This window comes from Monodelphis domestica, chromosome 8 (assembly GCF_027887165.1).
Source record: "Monodelphis domestica isolate mMonDom1 chromosome 8, mMonDom1.pri, whole genome shotgun sequence".
Classification (NCBI taxonomy): Eukaryota; Metazoa; Chordata; class Mammalia; order Didelphimorphia; family Didelphidae; genus Monodelphis; species Monodelphis domestica.
Window position 1 is genome coordinate 134,614,299 of NC_077234.1, and position 13,315 is coordinate 134,627,613.

The window sequence follows — 13,315 nt, forward strand, 5'->3', positions numbered from 1 at the left end:
ACTGTCATAATATTTTATACTACTTATATAATTACATTCTTTTTTCATATTAAATGCACTCTGTGTACATTCTTCTTATAAGTAGAGGAGGAAGAACAAAACAAGGTGAATAGATTGAGATAACAATGCCCATCACTTAGCACAATGCCAGGCATATAGTAAACACTTAATAAGTGTTTATTGATTAATTATCAGAGATGTCAATAAATCGAAGCTTATGATAAGGCAAAAAACAGGTTTGGGGATGTTATGGGTATGGGAAAGGCTAAAGAAGGGATTTGAAAAGTAGAGTGGTATGAAAGAGGAGGGAAATGAGAATTTATTGAGTTATTTCTATGTGCAGGCATTGTGCTGAACACAAATATTATTTCATTTGATCCTCACAACAACCCTGGAAGGTAGGTGCTATTATTATCCCCATTTCATGGTTGATAGAACTGAGACATCTGAGGACTCTGTCTACTGATCCATTTACTTACCTTTAGGTCTGACCAATTTTGAATCCTGTTGCTTTCATTTAATATCTATGTACCCTGGGCAAATCACTTAATCTCTCTAGTCCTCAGTTTCCTCATATGAAAAATAAAGCAATTGGACTAGATGACTTCTGAAGCCTTCTGACTTGCTAAATTTATTTGTCCCATAAGATGACTGAAGAGAATTTCCAAACTGGTCTTACAGACCTCTATCTATAAGATTCTATGTTGTTCCTAAGGACATTAATCTTTTAATCATAATTGATCTTTTTATGGGAATAAAGTCTGGGATAATAAGCTGACAGTGAATTCATTTTCAAATATCAGTTTCTTATGCAATAACTTTCCAATGAGAATTACAGAAAATAAGGGGGAATGTGTTAAAATATATATACAATAGCAACATTTTGCAGGTAAGAGGAAAACTGAAAAAAGGTTATTTGGGGTAGTCTTGGCTTCTATCCTTTCTTTGTGTGCATATTACCCTTTCATGAGAAGTAGCCTGAAAATCACTGAGAGTCAGAGAATCATTGACAGGAACCACAGGTTTCTAGTCTAACCCCAGCTGAACAATCTGGAAATCAGAAAGATTAAATCACTTGCCAGGATATGTTGAAACCTGAACTGAGGTCTTCCTGACTCTTCAGCCAGTGCTGTATACACTCTACCATGTCTAGTTTAGACGATTTAAGTTTGAGTTCCAACTCTGACACTTCATGGTTGTGTGACTTGAGGCTTGTCATATTCCTCATTTGGGCTACCTTTTCCCTGTCTCCTTAGAGAACTTTGTGAGGGGTAGCTGGGTGACTCAGTAGTTTGAGAGTCATGCCTAAAGATGGGAGATCCTGGGTTCAAATCTGGTTTCAGACATTTCTCAGCTGTGACCCTGGACAAGTCACTTACTCCCCCCCCCAATTGCCTAACCCTTACTGCTCTCCTGCCTTGGAACCAATGCACAACATTGACTTTAGGACAGAAGGTACTGGTTTAAAAAAATAACTTTGTGATGATCAAGTTTGATAATGGATATAAAGATCTTTATAACTATAAATGCACTCCAATATTTCAGACCATACATATCTGGAATGCTGTGCTTACCTCTGAGCAAGGATCTTGACCAATAGCAGAGTGTATAAGAGAGAGTGACCAGGGTGGAGATAATACTTATCAAAACCAGTTGAAGAAAGCGGTTTGTATCCAAAAAGCAATAACCAGTTTGGTAAAGAGATTTCACATCAAAGGTAGGATGAAGAAACTTAGGATGCAAGAGAAGACATAAAAGATTGTGTTTTATCATGATCATCACTGCCATCGTTATTATCAACTCTCATTTACCATCATTATCATTTACCAACATTATCACTACTACCATCATCATTATCAATATCAATGTTACCATTATTAAAGATAAATACTCCCCAAAGAATTCTATGGAATTCTGGGAAAAGAGTACTCACTACCATTCTGTGCATGATGGCTTGTTCTACAATGCCGTGGACTCTCTCTAAGATGGAAAACCAAGCTCTGAGCTTGGGTGTAGAAATAGCTTCAGCACCCACATGGTAAAGGCTCCTCATAGCTGTGTGAAAGAAACAAACATTAGAGTATGCAAATCGCATGCTTGTGATCTCATTTCCATGAACTGTCTTCCCTGAGGCAGTTCCAAGAGCCCCAAGCAAGTTAGTCATAGTTGCTCTTATGGTCCTATGGCTTCCTCAGCTGACTGAGCTTTTCCCTAGAAAGCATAGCTCCCTGCTGCTATGGTTGCAAGTCCAGCATCCATATTCTTCTGCTGCTTGGACAGCCTCATAAACTCTAGATAGTTATCTTGTGCTGGGTCCCAGTGTATGTTACTACCTCAGGGAACACTTAATAACTCTTATTTATTGAATTGGGGGTTCCAAGCCACAAAGCCATATTGGCTCAAGCAGTTATCTGTGACTTGCTTCCATCATCCCTCCAATTGCCAGTAATTGAATAGCATGTGAAAGATCAGTAATGCTGGTTGCCTATCCATTGAAGTTCCTACTCTCTAAGAGGCTGGTAAGTGGATGAAGATTAATCAGCTGATCAATCAAAGCAACACACATTTACTAAGCACCTATAATTTTCCAGGCACTATGCTAAAACACTAAGGATACAAAGACAAAAAAGAAGTCATTATTTCTCTCAAAGAGCAAACATGATGTACAAAGAAAAGTATATAGAAGATGAATAAATATATTAAGTTAAGTACAAAGTAGTCAGGGTTGTATCCTTGGAAGCAGAAAGCAGAGAGGGCAGGAGACATTATTAATTCCTCAGAAAGAACTTGTTGCCTTTTTTGAAAATATATTTTGCAAGTTCTAAGAATAATTGAAGCAATGAATATGAAATTTATTGTTTCTCTAGAGAACTCAAAATATGTTTCTGGGTTCTTTTTTAAGAACATCTTTCCTGAAGGGTAGCTAGGTGCTTCAGTGGACAGAGAGCCAGACCTGGAGACATGAGATTTTGTATTCAAATATGAACTCCGGCACTTCCTAGATGCATAATCCTGAGTAAGTCACTTAACCCCAATTGCCTAGCCCTTACTGCTTTTCTGCCTTGGAATTGATGTTTAGTATCAATTCTAAGACAGAAGGTAAGGGTTTAAAAAATAAAGAAATTCTTTCCTGCTTCTCTGAATCCTATCCATCCTTCAAGAGCCAGCTGAAGTCCTACCTCAAATGTGTAGTCATATCTGAACACTTTGATCCATGGTCATTTGTTCTTCTTCTGAAGTTCTATTATATTTATGGTCTGTAGAACTGTTTTTAGCATTTATGGGGATGTTTTATAGTTAATTATTTTCTATTGCACTAGATATTACTATGAAATAATGAGCCAAAAAATAAGCTTACCAGTATAGGTACAGACAAATAAGCAGTTTTTTTTTAAGTCAGCTTTGTAGAAGATGCTTTTATCCTAATGATGCTGCTAACAAAATGAGTCTTGGATACTTCATTTGAAATTGCCTATGAAGCCAGTTGATGAACAGAACAAGAAAAACCAGTCAGATTACTTGATAGTCACTCCTGGTTTCTCTTTTTTTTTTTAATAATATTATACAAATGATCACTGGCTCAAATTGAATTTGACTATTTATAAAAATCAAATGCATTTCTCAAAAGGCAAAGAACACCTACCAATGAAAATATTTAAAAGATACACTGGAGACTCTGGAGGGGATTGCAGGGGAGATCCAAAAATTGTTGGAACTAGTATCTAATTTTTTATGATGAATAATTTGAAGGTATTAATGTGAATGTATAAGTTCTGGTATATTTGGTAACATATGAAATAAAAGTCAATTTAGTGAAATTGCTTTATAGTCACATTGCACATTTCTTTTTTCCATGTAGAATATAATTTTTTGAGATAAGAGATCTCTTTTTTAAAAAAGATCTTTCACCTTCATACTTTGGCACATCCAATAAATATATAATTTTTTACTGATTGATTGGAATGACAAAGTAATTTTATCATAATCATCATGAATCATACCAGTGTAATGAGGATTATCAAAGGAATCCTGCTCACCCATCACTTGGACTAGGATACATCCCAATGAACAGATTCTATGCCTTGGCTTAGGCTTGCTAAGGGACATGCATGACCAGAAGTTCCTGATAGTTTCCATCACTGGAGAATGCCTTGAAGATGACTAATGGCTAAGCAGGAGGAACCTCTTAAATCAATAGGCTTTAAAAGGTGAAATAATTTCCATATTTCCTCTCTCCTATTTTTGTTTTTCTTTTTGCCTTCTTTTTGCCTTTTTGCCTTATATTTTATTGGGGATTCAACAATACTTACATTTAAAGTTAACAATTCTGTTTTTTCACTTTAAAATTTTTATATATAATGTAATAATAATACACATGATTCATTACACATATACAACAAATTATAATAAATATACATATCTAAGAGAAACAAATTTCTCACCTTAGCTATGTCCAAAAATCTTCATCGTACTTCCTTTCCCTCCCTCCCAAACCATACACCTCCCAAGAAGGAAGGTAATATGACATAGCTTGTATATGTATTATTATCACATAATACACATTTCCCTGCTTATCATGGTTTAAAAGAAGACACAAATTGCTTATAGTAGAGAAAAATTCATGGAGAAAAAAAGTTAGGTTTCAATCTACTTTTGGATCCTGTCTGTTCCTTCTATGTCTGTGGCTATCCTTTTTGGTCATGAATTTGTTGGAATTGTCCTGGTTTCTTGTCTTGTTAATAATAGTTAAGTCATTCAAAGTTGATCATGATACATTATTGTTGCTACTATACAACATTCTCCTGGTTCTGCTCATTTCACTTTGCATCACTTCATAGAAGTTTTTTGTGATCATCTTGTTTGTTATCTCTTATGGCACTATAGTATTCCATTCTAATCATAGATCACAACTTGTTCAGTCATTTCCCAGTGATGGACATCCCTTCAGGTTCCAGTTCTTTATCACAATAAAAAATACTGCTATAAATAGTTTAGAATAGAGAGGGGTTTTTTTATTTTTCCTTGATCACATTAGGAAATAACCCTAATATTGGTATTACTGGGTCAAAAGGTATACACAATTTTATTATGATTGCTCTCCAAAATGGTTAGATCAGTTCACAGTTCCTCAAACAATATATCAGTGTTGCCACCTTTCTACATCCCCTCCCACAATTATAACTTGTCCTTTTGTCATTTTAGTCAGTTTGATAAGTATGAGATGATATCCCAAACTTGTTTTGATTTGCATTTCTCTAGCCATTAATGATTTAGAGCATTTTTTCATATATTTCTCCTCTTTCCTAAATATGTGATTTAGGATACTAGCACCTTACTCGTGGACTTTTCATCAGAGGTTTGGGAGTGGAGAGGTATTTTTTCCCCATCTCCCTCTCCAGCATCATGGATGATGGCTCTACTCCTGTGACAATAAATACATGTGCTTTCCTGAGCCTGTACCTAAAATTTTCTGTTCTATATTTCATCCATTTAAATTGGGTGACCATACAGTAATCTTTAGTTGATTCTTCTAGGCTTGGTGATGATCTCTTTTGATCATCTAACTTGGAAAGTTAGAAATTTGTGGGTATTGCTTGGTAGCAGGAAGTACTTTGGGTAACTATTTCTTTCTCAGAAGAAAAAATGACGCCTGGAAAAGGGGCTATGCTTGCCCAAACAGTTTTTTGATTATGACTAATTGTATTTATTGTATTGTATTGACTTGTATTTATTCATTATTTAAAGGTAGAAAAAGTTTATTTTATGGAAAAATAAGTAAAATCATTTCTTGTCCTTTGATCTAATTTTTATAATAGACAACTGAATATAGTAGACTATAAGGCAAAAAAAAAAAAGATGTAGCTAAGGAGCAAAAGTAGTCCAGAATGTTCTCTGGTCTACACTTCATTTCCTTTAGCCTGTATATAGGGTTTTCCTTTGGATATAATTTGTATTTAGGTAGTATCCTAGTCCTGAGTATGTAGGTGTCTGGTTCCTAGAGAGTTCAAAATTCATTTTATCCTTGTTTCAAGAATTAACTCAGGAGAAAGGAAGAAATTAGGAGACCTGAGTTCTAAGCCTCTTTCTTTAGTTAATTATATGATCTTCTATGGGCAGCTAAATGATGCAGTGAATAGAGGACTAGTCCTGAAGTTGGTTGAGATCTTTGATCCAGGCCATGATCCAGGGAAAGTCACTTAAGTGTGTCTGCCATAGTTCCTTATCTGTAAAATGAGTTGGAGAAAAAAATGGCAAACCATTCCAGTATTTTTGCCGAGAAAACTCCAAATGGGTCAGGCATGATTGGGGGTGGGGGGGAGGACTGAACAACAACATGACTTTGTGCAAATCATTTAACATTTTTGTCTTAGTTTCCTAATTTGTAAAAATTAAGGGTTGGGGTTAAATTATTTCTAAGGCTTAAGTTGTATATCCTATGTCCCAAGAGAAAAAATAACAGATATGAGGTGGTACTTAGGAGGTATTGTGTTAATAGAGGACAGAACATTGATTCTGGCCAGAGCAAAAAGTTTTGGTTTCAAATCCTGCCAGCCCCTGGTGCTTACTGTCTGTGTGATCTTAGGCAAATCACTTTCCATCCTTGTTAAGTGGAAACAGCCACTTAACCTCACCTTAATGGGAAACTGGAAATAGCCAGTTTCTGTGTTATTATAAAAAAAGGTTAGACAAGGTGGCTTCTCGGGTCCATTCCATTTCTAAGTCTATGGACCTTTGCGTCCTCTGCCCAAACCGTGCCCCTTCCCAGGAATGAATGGAAGAACTGGGCTATAATTGAATAAGAGGTCACAGATTCTAGGCACCATCTAAAATATTCATGTGTGGAGTTACTTGTCCTAGGGCAACTTACTTCAAAATAGCAGGAAGACGATGAGATGCATACTGCTTTGGGTCCTACCTTTCTGGAATCTTAAATGCTTGGGTAACAAAATTACTTATTTTAGGCAGGTTAGTATAAGAAAGAAGCTAGCTGGCCTCAAAATGAGCAATTTTGCTCCTGTTGTTTAATTATTTCAGTTGTGTCTGACTCTTCATGACCCTATTTGTGGTTTTCTTGGCAAAGATACTGGAGTGGTTTGCCATTTCCTTCTCCAGGTCATTTTACAGATTAAGAAACTGAAGCAAACAGGGCTAAGTGACTTGCCCAGAGTCACAGAGCTAGTAAGTGTATAAGGATGGATTTGAACTTCTGAAGAGGACTCTTCCTGTTTTCAGAACTGACACTCTATCTACTGAACCACCTAGATGCCCAAAGTTAGCAATACCAGTGTTTGAATCCTGACTGATACCTATTAGCGCTGGACTTCGTATGACTTCTCAGAGTGCCCTCAGAACCGTCCAATAAACGGCTGTGTAGTTACTAATATGAAATCAGAATGGGAATTTCCCATAATAATAAAATATTTAGTCCCCAAACAAAAATGTCCAAGCATAGGCATTCAAAACACAGAGAATATATGTCTCTTCTATCTATTATGAGATTCGTTATTTCCCCTTATGTGTTATAGATTTGGAAAATGGGATTCTAGGGATGAAAAGAACTAAAACTATTTAGCTTTGAGAAGAAAAGAGAAAGCTCAAATGTTCTGGGGTCAAATATATAGAAGGTTAAAACTTGTAGCTGAGAAGTTCCTTATTATCTATTTGAGAGATAGAAGTAGGGAAAATGGGCTAAAACCGCAAGAGATTTTAATTTGCTGCAAAGATATATCTAAATAATGGGGGTTATTCATCCTTGAATGGACTTCCAAGGAAGATATTCTCTGAAAGCATTTAAAATAGAATAGGCACCTATCTGTCTGAGCTATTTTAGTCCTAGGTTTGTCTTAAGGCAGGACTATTAAAAGAAGATAATAATTATAAATCACTTTTCTGTAGTTCTTCATAATGATCTTGTGATGTAGGTGATGGAAATATTTTTTATACTTAAGGAACTCAAGGTTCAGAAAAGTTGTAACTCACCCAATGTCATATAACTTAGTAAGTGATGATCCAAATACTTGTACCAACATAAATCATAGGATTAAGTGCTGAAATGAATCTATTTTTTAATCTAGAATATTTTCCATGTTACATGATTCATGATTTTCCCCTGCCCTCTTCCCTTTCCTCTCCAAGAGCTGACAAGCAATTCCAGTGGGTTATACACATAAGAGTGTTCCAAATCCATTTTCATATTATTCATATTTACCATAGAGTGATCTTTTAGCATCAGAACCCCAATCATATCCCCATCAAACTACATAATCAATCATATGTTTTTCTTTTGCATTTCTGCTCCCACAGTTCTTTCTCTGGATGTGGATGGCATTATTTCTCATAAGTACCCCTGGATTGTCCTGGATCATTGCATTGCTTGAAGTGAATCTTTGAGATCTACTAACCCAAACATCATTTTCTTTTTTTTAATCCAATTTTATTTTATTTTTAGATCTTTATTCTCTCCTTCCCATGCCCTTCTCTCTCCACCATCCAAGTGAAAAAGGAAGAAAAACATATAATGTTACATATAATCACAGAAAACAAATTCCTTCATTGATTATTTCCAAAAACCAAACTCTGTCTTAATCTACTATCATATTCTAGATAGGAAAATTATAATCTGTAGAGGTTTTATGACTCACAAAAGATTGTACCTTCTTAAGAGCCAGTATTCTTTTCTGATAAAGTTACCTACTAGTACTGATTTGTTTCTGTGAAATTTATAAATCCTCGTTTATTTTAACAAATATACTAAATCCATAGAAAATACTAGTAGAAATTTTTTTAAGATAGGATTTGGACAAAAAAATAGGAATAAAAGGAATGGTTATAAATGCATGGGGAGGTATTTTTCACCCTTAGTTTCCAACAAAAAGTAAAACTTGGATTTTATGTATCCAATGTAGTGTAACTAATTTGTTAGGGAAGTGAGACCCCATTTTTCCTACTATTAGGTAGCATGTGAGCTAGAAGTTAATTATTTACACATCCAATTATTGGCAGATTAACACAGCAGGTATGAGCAATAAAAAATAGATTTGCCTTTGTTTCTGTAAATATGCTTCTGTCACAGTGCCAGTAGTTTAGTTTGGTGGATCTCCTGTTTTCTAGGTTTTTCTCTGAGGGCAAAATGATGAAAAGTCTTTAATAAGAAAGCCTGAAGTGTTATGAAATACAAACTTTTATTGAATCAGAGAACTTAATCTTTTAATAATGGTAACTCCCATCAACGAGAGTAATTATTTTTCTTTTTTTTAACCTTGGTTTTTTTAAATATATTTAGAATTTAGAATAAAAAAGAAAGCTTTTCTTTAAGTTATCATAAAGTGCTATTAAACATTTTTGGTTTCTCTCTACACCCTCTTTTCATTAACCTTCATGATATTTAAATATAAAGTGCTTTTAACAGCTTATATTTGGAATTTCTATTTCTTCATTTCCCTGAGATCAGAAGGACGCACTTAGAGTGACAGGACGAACAGCACACATCTTAATAAAATCTTAGACTTCCTAGGAACAAACCACATATTTCATTTCAAGAACTTCATCATTTTTTTCCATGTGAGGTGTGTTATGCAGTAGGCAATAAGAGTCCCATTTTAATTTCTGGTTTGTATTTCCAAATGTAGGCAGAAAACAATATTCCCACCTTTAAAAGTCTATGATTGATGAGTGTGAGAAGAGAAATCCAGGGGTCTCCAATAGAATTCCGAAGACACATGGTTTCATCCAGTCATCAGTTTCGTTAGAACTTCGCTTCCAGCTGGGCTCTGCCATTTAGGATAAGGAATCGTGATGTCACATCTCTGCTATTCATGCTTCTGGCAGGTGTATGCTAGATCCCGACTACTAAATACTTTGTAATTAGTATGCCTTGGAGCAATCACTGTCATCTTACATCTGTAACTGGAGTGAGGGCACTGTTAGCATGCCTGTGTTCGTTTCTCTAATGTCCCAAGCCTATAGACCTATACACAGCTGCCTGAAGGATCAGTGTTTGAAGCATGAACCATAGGCAGACCTCAGAAATGTATCTAATTATAGCAGTATCTGTATGTGCTACGGTAGTGGGATGTATTATTCATAGCTCAAAATGAACCACTATATAAGGAAGGAAAGAATCTTACATAGGCTATTTGCCTTTAAATTCACTGTTTCCTTGAATAGAGAATAGTTCTAGGAAATCAATAGTTGCTTGTGATGCTTTTAAAATAATTCAGAAGATGTGTGATATCTTTCCTGGATTGTTAACATGTTGTCGTATGCTGGGACAAAAAGTAGTGGGATGGAGAACGTATTGTTGAATTGCTCTGAAACTACTGAATTAAATTATTCTTCCCCTTCCCCATGTGTAATCATAGAAGTAAGCATTTAAAATCTCGACTAGTTTGTTATGTCACCTAATCAATAATAATAATGATGATGCAATAGCTACTATATTAGAGGTAATCATATTGAAACAAAAGCTAAGCATCTATTATAATTTCACATATGGATTATAGTATACATCATCTATTAAAATATATATATTATAACCATCTTTTGGGGCTTTATCACTGATTGTTCTTATAGATTATTCCCGATGTCTGTGAAATCTAGATTACTCATCCACAATTAGGGATCATAAAGTGACCCCAATTAGAAGATTCACAAAAGTTTGCTATTTGCTACCCCCATCATTCTTTACTTTTGCCTTCCTAGTGGTCTGAGAACTCAATAACATCCTGTTCAATCACAATTTAGGGAAGCAATTGTTTAGGTATTAGAAATGAGAAATGTGGAAACCTAAGTTTGTTGGAGAGCTAATTCTTTAGTAATCCCAACTCTTTTTTATTGTCTTGTGGTTTAAGTGGTGCCATCTGTTTAACCCACTAAGAAAAATTATCTGTATATGAATAATCTATTTCATAACTAGTTGAAACATCAAACAGTAATTTCTTACATTTCTTTCAATGTATTTCATTTAACTATTTCATTTAATAGTTTTAATTGGGGATGAACTGATTTGTTTGATGTTCTATTCTCAATTCTCCACTTCCTTTCCTGACTTCCTTTCTCCTCTACCATTCCTTCCTTAGCCCAGCCTGACTGCCATACCTCACCCCAAACATCCTAAGAAAGACCAAATGGGAAGCTTTTTGAGAGAAGAGATGGTGGAATTGCAGAATTAGAGATCATTAAGCCCAATCCCTCCATAATATAGAGATTTGGAAAAAAGACTTGAAAGAGCAAATTCTTTGCTGGCCATGGTCATTCAACTGGCAGAATCAAGATTAGCTGGTCCACTAGAACTCAGACCAGTGAGTTCTTAATATGGCTCATTCTTTAGAAAAAATTCTGCACAGTACCCAGCACAGTGCTACATACGGAGAATGTGTTGACTACATATTTGTCTAAAATGACACAGAAAATTCAAGCACCTTCAGTCTAATATCCTGAAAGTGAGCCTACTCACAGAATCCTAGAATTTTAAGAATTGAAAGGGAGCTCGGCATATATCTTTTCTACTTCTTGCCCACTATACCATATCCAGAAATATATCATCCAGATTTTTACTAGGAGATGGACTCAGTGAAAAAAAAAACCATCAAATTTGAAATCAGAGGTCATAAGCTCAAATACCAGCTTTGCCAGCTAGTGCATTCTGGGCAACAAATAAGTGGCATAAGGGATAGAGCATAAGACCCAGAATTAGAAAGAACGGAGTAAAAATTCTACCTCGAATACTTACTAGCTGTATAATCCTAAGTAAGTCACTTGACCTTTGTATGCCTCAGGTTCCTTATCTGTAAAATGGAGACAATAATAGCACCTACCTCCCAGGGTTGGTGTGGGGATCAAATAAGATAATATTTGTAAAGCATTTTGTGAATCTCAAAGTGCTACATAACTGTTTGCTACTGTTATTGTTATAAGCTAAGTGATCCTTAGAAAAGTCTCTTAACCTCTGTTTGCCTTAGCTTCCTTATTCATAAAATGAGGATAATAATAGTAACTACCTCCCAGGATTGTTGTGAAGATAATATTTGTAAAGTCCTTTGCAAATCTTAAAGTACTACATAAATGTTTGCCATTATTATTATTATTATCCTTGGGGAAATCTCAACCTTTGTATGCCTTAGTTTCCTTATCCATAAAATGGGGATAATAACAGTGCCTATGTCTTTGGAGATAAAATGTGCTAATATTTGTAAAGCACTTAGCAAATCTTAGAGTATAATTATTGTTGTTGACATTATTGATACTATTAGCATCCTTGGAGAAGTCACTTAACCTGCCTGGGTCTCAGTTTTATAGTCTTATTTGAGTGCATTACATTAGATAATCTCTAACTTACCTTCTTACTCTAGGCTTATGAACTTTTTTATCCCTTGGAATTTAATATGGGATTTTAAAATATCAACTCAAGGTTTTAACAACAAAAGTGACAAAACCCATAAATAACTCTCACACATATTGTGCATATAGGAAAAAATAAAAGCAAGTACTGGTGTAGTTTTCTGTCCCTTGTACTTCATAAGTTATTTGGGCAAAATTCAGAGGGGCTTGTACAAAAGGAATGCAAACATGATGAAAAGGTGTTTCCAAAATTTGTTTCACAGAGTTGTTTTATTGGTATGTGGCTAAGACTAATGGTTATGGGAACTTCCCGAATTAAAGAATCAGAATGTGTATCATTTATCCATTCAATACTGGTTGCTTCATTAAAAAATGAAGTGAGAGAAATCATGGTGATTTCTGTACTGTGTACAGAGGGGAGAAAATTCTAATCTAAAAATTCCTGGAGTTCCTGGTCAGGCCAGCACTATTTGGTAGAGTTAAAAACAAATACAACATGTAATATTTGAAAGGGAGGAAGATGGGGACAGTCTTAGAAGCATTTGTTCCTATTTTTTTGATGCCAAAGATGATATATTTGTTGGAACTTATTCTTTTGTTCATTTCTTTTGGGTCTAAAACACATATTTGTCTACATTTACAACTTCCTACATGGAATAACAATCTCATCATTTAAACTCAGTATTTTGAAGTTTGTTTCTTACCTATTTCTATTGCTACTATTACATCTACTTATACATATGCATATTTATAATTCTACTTTAACAGTGGTGGAGGGAAGGGGAGGTATGAGGATGAAGTAACAAGTCTCTCCTTGGCTGCGAAATTCTTATTTTATAATTTTATTTGCCTAGATTATCCCTTTTATTAATTTTCTTTGTGGAATAATGGAAATTGGCAAATTGTATCTTCATTGTATAGAGAGCATTTCCCCCTAACTTCAATTGTATTCATTTGCTAGAGAATCTAATTTGGT

At 35.0% G+C, this 13,315-nt stretch overlaps 1 long non-coding RNA gene across 1 annotated transcript in view; it reads left to right on the top strand.

The window, feature by feature from the left end:
• Positions 1-10,267, top strand: part of LOC130455926 (uncharacterized) — a 69,499-nt gene extending 59,232 nt beyond the window's left edge. Inside the window, exon 3 of the long non-coding RNA XR_008914201.1 lies at positions 9,630-10,267. This is a non-coding gene — a long non-coding RNA (uncharacterized LOC130455926). The remainder of the gene's footprint in view (positions 1-9,629) is intronic.
• The last annotated feature ends 3,048 nt before the right edge of the window (positions 10,268-13,315 follow it).